This window comes from Oreochromis niloticus, linkage group LG9 (genome assembly GCF_001858045.2).
Source record: "Oreochromis niloticus isolate F11D_XX linkage group LG9, O_niloticus_UMD_NMBU, whole genome shotgun sequence".
Lineage (NCBI taxonomy): Eukaryota > Metazoa > Chordata > Actinopteri > Cichliformes > Cichlidae > Oreochromis > Oreochromis niloticus.
This window is the reverse complement of record NC_031974.2, coordinates 26,668,463-26,682,800: the sequence shown is the minus strand read 5'-3', so window position 1 is coordinate 26,682,800 and position 14,338 is coordinate 26,668,463.

Genomic DNA, 14,338 nt, shown 5'->3' with positions numbered 1-14,338 from the left:
GGTAAAACCTCAGCCCTGGACGTTCTGCTGTTAGCGCCTGAGGAAACTCAGGAGAGAGCCTCATGTTCCTTGGCATACATGACTGGAAAGCAGCTTAGCCTGAGGCTGTTAAAGGCTCACGATGCTGCCTTCGACAACAAATAGCCATCCTCGTGGGTCAGCTGGAAGCAGCAACACAAACTGTAATACAGCAAACCTGTTTGCACCCTGCACATCCAATCCCCGCTGACCTGTCCAGTAATGCTGGACCAAATGAGATGCAGTGCAATGCCTAAAATGATGTAATCCTTCAGTACAAAAGAGTGCACTGCTCTGGTGATGTGTGCTGAAGGAAAGCATCATATACAACAATATGTAGTAATTAAAAATAGACCTCCTCAAGCATCGAAGTCATTAACACTAAGCTGTCTCACAAACTGCAGGCGACACAAGTGCGGTGAGTCGATGAGTACAGTGAGCAGATTTCTACTGAGTAATTAGGTGTAGTTCAGTCTGTGGGCGAGTTCTGAGAAAAGAAGACAGCTGAGGTGGATTCAGTGAATGAGTAATGTATTTTTGTTTTGTACAAAGGAGGTAAGTTTGTGCGTTTGATTCATAGTGATCAAGGAACCGTCGTTAAAGAAGAGATTTGGATACACCTACGGGATATATATGCAAAGTGAAAACATACAGTATTACCATTAAAATCATCGACCTTATGTAACTATTAAAAAAAGACATTTTTCAGAGATGCATTTGATCGCATCTTTGATCGTGTAGAGTGTGAATGACGGCCTCCACCCCATCTTTAAGGCCTGTTGCCAGTTTTTACAGTTAATGTACCTTTGTGTGGTAGGGTACTCCACACTATAGTTAAGCTATCAGAGTATATAGACTCCACCTTTCTATCACATTTTGTAATCACTTATAGCAGGAATGATGCTCCCCCTTCAAGTCAAGTACGCTGGTGTGGCTCTCAGGATGGATAGCCGGTGTCAGCTCATCCACCTCTTAGGGCTTGAATGATATGTTTCAGCAGTTATCTGAACTGCCACAAAATCTGTTGCAGGTGTCCCACTGACAAATGTCAGCATGCTAGCCAAACTACACCAACACCTGCTAAACACCTGGATATTCACATAGTCATTGTGAGCATGTTAGTATTTAGTTCAGACCATCATTGTTCCAAAGTACAGTCTTTAGATCAAGGGTGTCAAACATAAGGCCTGGGAGTCAGAATCGGCCCGCCAAAGACTCCAATCTGGCCTTTTGGACAGCTTTGAAAAATTTGAAGGAGGATATAAGTTTTAGACTTTTAACTGTATTTTTATACATGTCACAGCTTTTTCTACTGACAAAGAGCTCCCCATTTCCTACTACACTAATATATAGAAGTAGTAGATAAATAATTAAATAACACAATGTTTTTTATTATCTATAGAAATGTTTAATTTTTACAGTGAGCTCACAGTATAAACAAAAAAAGTCAAATTCTGTCAATTAACCAAAAATTTTCAATTTTATAGTTACAGGGCAGCCTGCACATTAAGCTAACAGAGCTTTTTCTGTAGTTTTACACATTTATTTATTACATTTTAAACCCAAAGGAGCATTTCTTTATCATGTAAAAAGAGTGAAATGTATTGTTGAAATTGCACTTCTTTTTCTTGTGTTAAGATATCTCAGGGATTATATGTGCAGTTAAACTTCTTTAGACTAACAGGAAAGAGAGTTTCACTCATCCGGCTTACTTAAGGTCATAGTGGGCTGCATGTGGTCCAAAATGTAAAATGAGTTTGACATCTTGTAGACTGTTTGGAAATAGTACATCACAGCTCTTCTATGATGTATGATTTGGAGTATATCAGAGGGGCAACTGAGCAGTTTGGAGACAAAGCTGGAGAAGGAAGGCTGAGATGGTTTGTGCAGATGAAGGATAGTAAATACAAAGGATGCTGAATTTGGAGCTGCCAGGCAGAAGGAAAAGATGAAGAGCACTGGGAAAATTGAAGGATATAGTGAAGGAGGACATGCAAAGAGTGGGTGTAACAGAGGAGGATGCTAGGGATAGGGTGAGATGGAAGCAGATGGTCTGCTGTGGCGACCCTTAAAGGTAGCAGCGAAGAAGACAGTCAAAGGTTGCACTGGATTTGAATACAGTGATATTGTGCTGGCTGCTAATTTTCCCCACTGATCAACATTATGAAAAAGAGCCTCTCTTTGTAAACATTTTCCCAAAGCATAGAAATGTGTTCTTTACTTAATCCCAGTGTAAACGACAAGAATATGTGGGGGAAACAGTAGTGCACATGTCACATTGGCAACGCAACTTTAAACCTAAGAAAACCCTCTGGTTTTATAACGAAGGAGGTGAACTATATCACAAGATCAAGGGGCTGCTGTCTTTAAGTCCCTTTTCCATTAGTACCTACTTGGATCGACTCCCCGCAACTCATCATGACCCAAGTCGGATCTACTGGTTTTCCATTACAATCGAGTACCATCTAATGTGCGTGGTCGTTGTTATAGCAACACATCCGAGCGTCCCATGACGTAATTAGTATGCATCATGAAAGGTGGACGTCGAGGCGACCATAGACCAGTTGCTCGATCTGTGGCTTTTCAGCAAACTCAGAGAAAACGGCATTCTTTTGTATAGCCGTTTCGCTCATTGCCATGTTTCAAAAATGGCTTTTTGACTTTTGTGAAAGAGACGCTCTTGTGACTCATCGAGTGATGCCATGACCAGCCAGTCAGTGCCATGCAGTCTGACGATGTTACATTTTAGTACCTGCTCAGAACGCTTGGAACTCTGGCTGAGTGGGTACTATTTTTGTACCTGGTACCAGGTACTATGATGTAAAGAAAAACCCAGAAAACCGTGGTGAACTGTGGTAGGTCCAGCCACCAGGCTGCTCTAAATACATCCACAACTCACCCTTACATGACTGTTAGTGCTGTTTTGTTTAGAATAGAATAGAATAGCCCTTTATTGTCATTGTACGTATAACCATATTATGGGTGCTCCACACCAACTGTGCAGGAATAAAATACAAATAGTAAGAGGGCAGGAATAAATAACAGACAGAAAAAATATATACAATCAAGAGGAATAGTGAGGAGTGGTAGAAGGCCAGCAGTGGCTTCTGTTCAGGTTATTCTTTCTCAGGACATGGAGGAATTGCAGTTTCTGCTGGGCCAGAGGGAAGTGGACCTATCTCTGCCCCCTTAAGTCCATTATGAGTTTTTTTTTTTAGAGGAAGTTCAGCTTCAAGTTCATTTCTGAGCACCGGCAGAACAAGTTCTCTACCCGCACCCTGTACGCTGTCTCATCTCTGTTAGCGATAAGGCCAACCACGGAGGTGTCATCGGCTTCATGATACCGTTGGTTGGGTGGGTTGGGCAGTGGAGTCCTGTTAGTGAGGAGATCTTTGATCCAGGAGCATGTGGAAGGGGGGATATGGAGGTGGTCCAGTTTGGTGGTGAGGATGTCTGGGATTATGGTGCTGAACACTGAGGTGTAGAGGGTGTGGAGGATGGGGGGGTGCTCTGTCTTTTGTCTGGATCTAGTGCAAGCCTGGAAACTGTACTGTGTATAACCATTTCAGCTGAACATAAAGTGATAGCAGCAGTTTTGGTTTATAGAGAGGAAAGATAGAGGTGATGTTAAAAGCCCAGCAAACAGAATATAATGTCTGATTATGATTGGAGCATTAAGTATTCAACCAGTCTAAGGGTCATGACGGATCATGATGAGTTCTGTACTCATAAGTACAGTAGCTAGGTATAAATCTTTTTTTCTTTCCCAGTGTGCATGTTTGTGATAAACTGACAGAGTAAGAACCACATGCTCAGTCAAAAATGTTTAATCTGGTCTGTTTGTCAACTAGCTCATAAAAAGTTGACAATCCTACTGAATATGACGCACTAAACTACCCAACAGCATATAGAGTCAATCTATATCACTCCACCTTAAATATCTCAAGCTTTAAAGTTTAAAAAAATAAATGTCTTTTTACTTGGCACAGATTAGGAGGCTGGGTTTGTCTTCCTGGAATCAAACCCAGGATGTTTAACTTGTAAGGTGAATGTGTAAACCATAAATATAATATATAAGTAGCGTTCATATTCAAAGTAAATGCTTTTACTTAAAGAAGGTGTAAATGCCGGACAGTTACCTACATTCCCACTGTGGTATTAGCTGTTTGTGCTTATTTAAAGTATCTGAATGTTGCTTTCAAGTTTGTTCAGATAAGCCTGGTTTTGGTGTTTGGAGGTTGTTGAGTTGCTTTGCCGAGAAGAGTTACCACACACACTACCACTCGATTGTTGTTGCAGGAAACTGTTCATTTAGCCTCAGTTCTATTTTTAAATGTTAGGTAAAACCATCACACTCAATGCTACATTTCATGTCTCAGCTTTGGCGTTCTGCTTTTTACGGCAGTCATGAAGCAACGTGTGCATATATGTCGCTCGCCTTCTTGCAGCCTCAACAGAAACGTGCAATTTCCACTCCAGACTCTGGTCCTCGATGGATGTCACGCATTAGGCGGGACACCGACTTGTCTCATTGAAGTGCTCCTTCTCCTCTAGCTGTGTGGTAATTGCTCTACAAATCACAATGACTGCTGGGGGGAACAGAGATGCAGTGGGCCTCGCTGCCACTCACCATTTTGGAGTGGGTTGCCATGGTCACAGATGCATTTCAACTTACTGAGAATGAGATCGGTCTTAATTAATGCTAATGATCAGCCAACCTGCATTCATTGCACTTAATGGAGCTAAATGAATGCACATAGACACAAGTATTTTAACTTATAAACAATATATAGAAACATTGTTTTTACAATTAACACGGAAAGCCACCATATTAACCACCAGATATGTGGCTAAAATAAGTCCCTCACATTGACCTGTATAAGGTAAACAACAAACAAAGTTTCCTTCCAGAGCATCGTCATGGACTTGCCCACACTCTGTATGCTACAGTCTTTAAATAGGCGTTGATTGGAGCTGTTGCACTCAAATAGCTATTTTCCTGTGGAGCCTCAGTGGGTGGTAGATGCTATTCTCCACACTGGTTCTTTCAGGCCTTTTATTGACGGTCTACGCCTCAGCAGCACCCACTGACAGGAAAACTGGAGGCTTTTTTCCCCCAACCCTCCTATTTTAGGACATTTTATGATTAAAAAAATGTCTTGAGTTTTAGACTGTTTTTAAAAAACCAAAGTCTTCAATAAGCAGAAAAAGCACAGGTCATAGTACCAATCCTTTGTGATGATGCATGATTTATCCAGTCAAAATTCCTCTGATTTTTGACTGATAGCGGGCAGCCTAACATCAATTTGTTGTGGGTTTAACACCACCACCCACTTCTTAGTGGGTGGTGGACATCTCTCCATCAGTCCAAGTGCAGCAACACAATGCGGACCTGCATCCCACGCCTTCTAGGACAGGCCCACCTCCCACTCGATCACCAAACACCCTCTCGGCTTTGCTTTGCCTTCTTGACTGCTTCTATCTTTCCATCTGCTGCTGAAAACACCTCATTCACATCTATTTGTCTCTCACCAGACCTTCTCTTGTTTTGTTTTTTTTCCCTTTACCTGTCACAGTTGTGCCAGTTCAAGTCAGGCAAAGTCTTTTCCAGACCTGCAAAACTGGGTCAATAGCAAACACAAAGAACAAGCTGAGACATGCTGTATTACTACCATAACAATGCACTACAAACTGTGCACATGCTGTATAATGACCCACTAGGGGTTGGCAGATGTTTTGTCATATAAAAGCTTATTTCTGCTGATCCCTTATTCACAAAGGGTCCCCAGAGAAATGGATCCACATATTTGATTTGGCACTGATTTTCACGTTGGATGCAGTTCTGGACACAACCCTCCCTTTAATTTGTTTCTCCTCCTGGTCTTGAGAACTTGTCATGTTAGGTGAATGCATTAACCACACATATTTTATTTGTTCTGTCATATAAAACCTTAAAACAGTAAAAAGCCCTCATAACAAGGCTTAACTATGATTAAGTTAGCTAGCTTATGCTAGCAGGTAAGATATTCGCTTCTATTCTAAAGCTAAACCTAACCAACCTTACTCACTATTTTTTCAAAGCAGCAATGTTTGGGGCTAAATAATGACACTAACCAGCATATCTACAGTAGGGGGAAACTCCTAAATCCCCATAAACACCCAGGTAAAAATGCTCAATTTTAAAACAGGAAAAAAATGTCTATAATCTGGTACAAAAAAAGAACAAAAGGAAACCCCCTTTTCTGTCAAGTAAACAGGTGTGAGGCAGGCTCAACCCAGAATGCAGGACTTGGCAGGCAAACATAAACTCAAAATCACAGCTTTTATTAACGTTGGAATAAAGGCGAGGAAAACAAGAGCAGAAACAATAACAGAGTAGGAGAGACATGAAGAGAGACGAGACAACAGACTGACAGGGAAGAAGGAGGGTGCAACAAAGAACAGAGGGAACAGACACAGGACAGACACACAATTTATACACAGGAGGGATTCGTGCAGTGTGGAAACATCTGGGGAACACAGGTGAACAGAATCCAACCAACGAAACAGGGGAAGCTAAACTGAACACGAGACACATGAGACGAGGAACTGTCAAAATAAAAAAGAAAGTGACCAACACAGAGACCAGGACTAAGGACAGAATAGGGAACTCAGACAGAACAAAGGAAGTACATTCAGACATGGACACATAACAGGGAGATAGAAAAGAATCACAAAAAGTGAACAAAATGAGAATATAAACAGACTACAAACAGAGGATATAATACATAATCATTGAAAATAGCACAGAAAATTCAAAATATTACTTCAGAAACTCAGGACCAGAACCATTTTCTATCCATGTGTTAAATGTGGAAACTGCAACTCATTTATATCTGCTTTTTCTGGTGCAACAATAGTCTCCTATTGCGTCTAAATACGGTCACTTCAAGCTAGCAACACCTTCGCATTGGTTACAATCACCTTTTAGATACAGTTGATGTTTCTTGATTATTTGTTGTGTGTGTTTTTAACCAATTAATGAAATAGGATCTTGTTCCTCTTGTTGAATTCAGTCAAATACCTATAAATGACAAAGTGAGATACATGTTATTAGGTACACTGCTCATTAACAGACATTTAATTAGAAAATCATATTGCAGCAACATGTAGACATGTTCATGTCTTGGAAAACAAACTGACCATCACAACGAGGAGAAAGGTGGATTTGCCAGCAATAAAAGCATGGATCCAGCTTGCCTTATATCAGTGGGTCAGGCTGCTACTGGTGTAATGATGTTGATTTTAACACCACGGTCTATCTGAGTATTGTTGTGACCACGTCCATCCTTTTACCACCACAGTGTAATCGTCTTGTGACGGCTGCTTCCAACAGGATAACACACTGTGTCACGGAGCTCAAATGATCTCACACTGGATTTTTAAACATACACAATGAGTTCACTGTACTCACATTACCTCCACAGTCGCCAGATCACCTTTGGGATGTGGTGGAGCTGGAACTATACATCAAGGATGTGCAGCAGCTGTGTGATGCCGTCATGTCAATATGGACTGATATCCCCGAGGAATGTTTGCAGCACCTTGTTAAATCTGTGCCATGAAGAATTAAGGCAGTTCTGCAGGCAAAAGGAGGTCCAGCCCAGTGCTGCGTACCTAATGAAGTCAGTGTCACTCAATATTTCAAATAGTTTTCAACATGAATATGAATAATAAACAGACTGGCAGACAGCTTGAAAAATGTAAATACTCTTCATCAAATTCCTCGAAGCTAAATAACTAAAGTTAGATTTCTTAAACTACTTAAAAGGTGCTGGAATCATCTGAGGCAACATATCAGGTTTGTAGAGATAATGCATACTTCTGTGAAGCTCCTGCATGGACAGAGTGACGTAAAACCTTTAAATGCTCTCTTTTCAAGTGCATCGCTCCTGCAGTACTGTACTCGGTGCCTCTGCATGGCAGAACAAGTGAAACAGTGAATAAGTCTTTATTGAACAAATGGAAAATGTGTCATACCGAGAGCTCCCAAGACTGCATGACACAGTATATCAAATCTTATAAGACTTTGGTTTTTCTAGAATTTGACTATTTTTGTCACATTGTGGTTTGTAGACCATTTTCAGTAGTGCTGTAAAGTCTTGTGTATTCATCTTACCAGGCATGACTCCACTGTTTGTTTACTCTTTTAATACTAGGAGACACGTGGGTGTGCTTCTCATGTAAAAACCTCCTTTTAATGTAGCACTTGTGCCACGACTTCTGTGCTATTTTAAAAAAGCACATCATGTGACACTGTAGAAAACACAGTCAGGAGATGAATAAGCCAACATGAATCTCTCTGACACTGGAGGATGTTCCTCTTCTTATTGAATGTTGTCTTTTTAATGAGATTGAAAAGAGAACTGCTCTGCCCAACTTTATGTGCTGATCCATCTTTATCAAGCGCAACATCGAGAGCCACGCCGGCATCCTCCACAACTGAACCACTGCCAATAAAACCAATCAGAGCGTGGAGAGACCCCCCTCCGGCAACCATGAAGTAGTGGGAGGAGGAGAAAAGACAGAGAAGTATAGAGGAGAGGAGGAGGGGTGAAATGAGGGAGCGGAGGAGGAATAAAAAGTCTTTAAGTCACACTCCATGATGCCTTTCAAGGACACGAGGAGAATTCCTCGGAGGCACAGCACTTGTTTGGAGAAACTTTTCACTTAAACGTCGTTCTTCTTACTGCACACCTCCCGTTTATACACCTCAGCCGAGTACAATGGGCCACAAGTCAAACACAGAGAGGGTGAAAGTGCTGTTGAACACTCTGGAAAAAAGTCAGTCCTTGATTTATTCTTTTATTTGCAACTTGTTCAACCTTTTAGCAGTTTAAAGATTCACTGAGGAGCCTAATGTTGTTTTGTTGTTAAATTCAAGGCAGCTTCGTACAGATCTATTTGAATTTTCAAGAGCAACTCTTTGTCATGTCATTTACCAGTGAATTTTTTTAATATGACTTTAACAATAATACAATACTTATGATGCTATAATGAACCCTACCCCCCTACAGATTATATGGTAAACACCATCTGGTCCATTATTTATCAAAGTCAGACACTGCAGAGCCCATTTTCAGGCAACTGTGTCCCTTTGAATGAAAGGATAATAACATGATGTTTCTCCAGAAAGTTCAGTGGTACTAAGCAGCATCTCTTTCTTTCATTTATTGATGTTCCTTCACAAAGAGCACAGAATTTAGACTTGCTGTCTGCATATCAATCTGTATGTTCAGTTTTGACTTGAGTTATAAGTCACAGTAAACACTGCTTCGATTTTTTTGGCTGATTTTCCCATTAATGTTAAATACTTTCCCTGCACTATAAACGTGTACACATCGGCCTGAGACAGCTGTTCAGAAAATGGTTTTATTTTATAATGTTACAAAGAGATGTAGCTTGAACATTAAACTGTGTCTTTGAAATCTTGGAGTTCTTGAGAGAACTGGTGACCTGATGAAAACCAACATTTTTAGGGCGCAGCAGGAAATGTGTACCTGCCCCCTACCCTCAGCTCACTGCTGTTTTCTGTCGTTCAGATACAGCTGGTGTCCACAAGTCCCCATGAAGCCTGTTTACCAGGAAGAACTTTTATCACAGTCAGAATAGAGTCCCACAATGCCTCCGCAGGCCTTCACATTTAGTAAATGACATGCTGTATTGTATGTGGACTGTGTATTTTTATGTTATGGATCTGTACAAGTTTTGAAGTTGTCTCACTCTTTGAGTTTTGTGGAAGAGTACATTTTTAATATCTCTTTACAAATATCCAAATAGACCTAATAATAATGGATTGCATTTATATAGCGCTTTTTGGGACCCCTCAAAGCGCTTTACAATACCACTATTCATTCACTTTCACATTCATACACCGGTGAAGGCAAGCTACAGTTGTAGCCACAGCTGCCCTGGGGCAGACTGACAGAGGCGAGGCTGCCATATCGCGCCATCGGCCCCTCTGGCCAACACCAGTAGGTGGTAGGTGAGGTGTCTTGCCCAAGAACACAACGACCGAGACTGTCCGAGCCGGGGTTCAAACCGGCAACCTTCCGATTACAAGACGAACACCCAAGTCTTGAGCCACGATCGATCACGATCGTCACCTAAACCTAATAGAACTAACTACACAGCGCACATTTATTGAGTGTTTTATCTGCATGTCTCTATTCAGGCTGAGTTACCATGACAGAAGTCAGATTATGCTGCAGTCACATTAGGGAAAACAGTGGTTGGAGACCACAACTGAAATGACTGTGACCGTTGCTTCAAAGACTGGGATCAGGTCTGTGACCAGTCGCTGGCAGTTGCAGTCTTCAAAAGAATTTGTTGAAAAGAGATGGCTGTAAATCTGTGCGCATACATAAGCAGAAATTCCCATTAACAACTTACATTCAGAGCCAGCCACAACATCATAGATTTGAAATATAGATTCAGAAATTTCTCCATAAGTAGTGATGGAGTTGCTGCTGACATCAGCACCCAGCAGCCTTACATTTATATAGCAATGTAACCACAATACAACCAGTTGGCTGGTGTCACCTACTGTGAAGTAGTTGTGGTATGAGACGACAATTATTTACAAACTTTCATCTGTCTGAAAGTTGTTGTTGTCGGTCCAAGTTGGACTGCAATTGTTTGGAAACAGGTTGCCTCCCATCAGCTGAGCGGTGTAAACACTCCATGATTGAAAGGGATCACATGTAGCTATGACGACTCACTGGTCCCTCAGATGTTGATTAACTGGTTGCCACAACTACATGCAATCAGTAACTGAATGCAAATAAAACTTAGTGCAATCACCAGGAATCCAGTTTCCTAACTGCAGGACGGTTTTATTTTCATCCTTGTGTGACTCAGACATTAACTACAATTACTGCTTACATACTGCCATTGGTGTTTAGTATACTAGTAATATTATCTGTGACATAATACTACTATACTATAAACAGATGACCATATACTAGTATTATCTATGTAATTCAGTAAACATTTATAATCAAAATTACACCATTTCAACAATGTCAGTGATAATATGCAATATAGTTAATTAAATGAGGTGTAAAGGTATGAAATGCTTTTTCCTATTTTCAGTCATACTCAGTATATACTGCTACAACGACGAATGCTCAAACTGCACATGGTCGGAGTTTTTTAATCAATTAAATCAGCATATGTGCAGGTAATTCCTATGAGCCCAAAGCTCAGGCTGCAGACTGCATTAAATGATCTGTTTCTCTAAATGACCTGACTCTGCATTGCTCTCTATGACCTAAGAGCGATTATCCCTAATATTTACATCTGAGGCACGCAGGTATGGCTATGACAGACTGTACAGAAGCCCCACCCACCCGACGTACGAACCTTCTCTTTGTGAGGGAAAGCCGATCTGAAGAAAGCTGGCATTAGTGGAAGGGGACGTTAGCAAAAGTGGCTTCTATTAGTCAGTGGATGAATTGCGCTACAATGAGGCCTAGGATAAGGTGAATAGGAATCATTTTGAACTGTGAATCATACAAAAGAACTCTAATTAGAGTCCACGAATAAAATATATGTAGCTAGAAATGAGCATAATAGGTCCCCTCTGAAGTAGTTTTAAACCTGAACTTAGAAAATGAGTTCAATAATTTAAGCTATTAAGTAGACTCAGCTGTTTTATTCACACAAAAAAGTTGTTACATGGCAGACTAAAGAGTCAAGCCTTCACTTCAAATGAATAATTTACAGCAGCATTTGTGGAGCCACGTTGTACCACATTTAGTAAAAATACAGTGTTATAGTGCACAAAGGTAGGTCTGAAACAGTAGAAGCTTATTAAGAAACCTCTTTTTAAAATTAAGTTTATGAGAGTTGATGCTTTTATGATGGATTGTCAGTATGTTATACTTTGTCACAAATCTACCACCCATCAAGTGTGACGACAGCAGAGCGTCTAAGAGAGCGGGTTCACGCGGCTAATGCATCAGTTTGATATAATCCAATCATTTATGTGCACGTGAGTGTGTGTGTGTGTGTGTGTGTGTGTGTGTGTGTGAGTCTATCAGGGGGATGTTGATGGGATTTTCCTTTAGGAGGCAGGAATAAGTGGATGTGTTAAGAACAATTTGGAGATGATCATATGAATCAGATCATACACCTTCTAATGCGGTACCATGTAACCTTTGCCATCATCAGTTCATTGGTATAAGTGCAGTATATTAAATACAGCTGCAGTCAAACAAGCAAAAGGCTCATAGTGATATTTTGAGATGCTGTGAATCAGATTCAGTCACCCAAAACATATCTAGTCAGTTAAAGCTCAGTAGCATGAACCTGCATAACCTGTAAGTATTCATTTTACTTTGTGCTTCCACTGACCAGAATGCAGTGTGTGATTCTACTCTTTTATCACAGAAAACTGAAACAATGAAATTTTAAACCCCGGCTTGCTGAGAAGCATATTTACAGTCTTTTTTCCTGCTGCGTTTGTTGGCACTGAGGTTTTGTTTTCTGCATGTTATCTGCTCGCTAACTGTCAGCGGAATAATGTGAACTCAACAGCGTGACTGCTGTATTGTGTCACCCACTTTGTGATTGCATAATGCAAACAAACTGGGACCCACTCATAAAAAATATTGCTCGACAGTGCCACAGGCTACAGTTTGCAAAACATTCTGGTAGTCACGTTTAAGCACTGCACTTTCTGTCTTGCAAAGCGGTTGTTATCCCTAACTAGTCATTGGGTTGTGGTTCCTGAAACTGCTCCACATCAGTGTGGGAAAACCACAAAGTTGGACGGACGGCCGACTCCTCAGATGACCGACTGCTGACATCGACCACCTTTCCCAGGTCCCCGGGCTCTGTAGGGAATTAATGAACTTCCTGTGAAATGTTGATTGTGTTTCTCACAGTGCAAATGCTAGACTTTAATGATTTGTCACTCTTGTTCGAATCAATGCCTCCTTCTGTATCCTTGCCCTGTGTTCCAGATTTGCTACGTTACCTGCTGTGACTCCAGCAGGGAGTGCGCTCTTTCGTTGTCTCCCTCTCCGTCTTTTTGTTTCCTGGGTTCTCTTCAGTCTTTCTTCCTTGCAGGTGAGGTTTCTGTTTGTCTTGGTGTAGGTGTTGTCTTACTCTGATCGCATTTTTGGTCTGAAGTCCCTCCAAAGCTCAATGTCTCCTCAGGCCCTGTAGACTGTCCTAACCCACTTTTACTCCAGCCCACACAGTGAGCTCAGCATGGCCGGTTCTTTTTTTGTTGTTTGTTTTCATATCTTACTCTTCCTGGCTTTGTGTCTGCTCATCCTCATAGATAGTCTTAAAACAGACCCAAAAACTCTCTGTTTCAATATTGAGAATATTCACTAAGCTCAACCTTGCTACAGCTGTTGTAGCAAAGTATGCAACTCCCACTGTTGAAGGTGGTAAGTTTGCTAAGTAGGACTTGAAAGTGTGCATTTTCACACGTGTTCCTTCATAGAAGCTGTTTTCAACCAATAACCAATAACTGTCATGTTGACTAAGTAACTGTACAGTCCGTTGGGCCTCATTGGTGATATTGCATGATTTATGAGTAACTGATAGGCCCATGACTGAGGGAGTAATTCCCCTTTCACTGTCTTTTATTTGAAATACATAAATGATGGGATGCTGAAATAAGAAGTTAACAAGTCAGGCTTTTACAGGAACCAAATAAATATTCACACTGTTAAGTAATTTTAAATGCAGTAATTTTCAGTACTGTCATTTCTTGGTAATTTGGGGAAAACAATCAATATTTCCCGATCTTACATTATGAGTACACTTTACTTTTCAGGTCATGTGACAGAGCAGCTTAAGTTTGCCTAACTTTCAGGTATTTTACTAGAAAGGAGACACTTGTTTCCTCCACACTCATTTTTTTGAACAGTGAGTCTGAAAGAAGAAAAAAGTAAGTCTGACTTGGCTCCATCATTATAGGATCACATAAGCTTGCACATTTTGATGGTATTATTTTTTCTTGATAATTGGTCAGTCGTTGTCACATTCATATTCAAAAAAAGTTGAAGTTGAGTTGAGTTGAATTTAATAATAGAAAATCCATCATGCAAATCAACATAATGAATATTAAATACAGCGGTTCATCGCTGGAGTTACGTTCTAAAAATAACCCGCGATAGGTGAAATCCGAAGTAGCCAACTTTATTTCTTACAGTTATTATAGATGTTTTAGGGCTATTAAACCCCTCACTACACACTTTATACACTTTTTCTCAGACAGGCATGAATATTTTCACACTTTTGTCTCTTTTTTAAATACTCT